We start from the raw sequence: 247 nt of genomic DNA on the forward strand, positions 1-247 counted from the left end.
CAGCAACAGAGACAGAGCGAAAATCTAGTCTGACAGCTTCATTTTTTTTTCTCTTTTGCTTTTTCTATCTCAGACTAATAAACTTTAAAAAATCTAATAGGAAATGTGTAATTACATGCAATAATTAAGAAATGTCTCAAGTGATATCGCAATATTCAAAAGAGATTCCTAATTTGAATATGTTCGTTTTTTTAGTTAATATTCTGTTTTTTTTACGACTTTTTTATGTTAATAGAGTTAATTTACT

This window comes from Penaeus monodon, chromosome 34 (genome assembly GCF_015228065.2).
Source record: "Penaeus monodon isolate SGIC_2016 chromosome 34, NSTDA_Pmon_1, whole genome shotgun sequence".
In the NCBI taxonomy this organism is placed as follows: Eukaryota; Metazoa; Arthropoda; class Malacostraca; order Decapoda; family Penaeidae; genus Penaeus; species Penaeus monodon.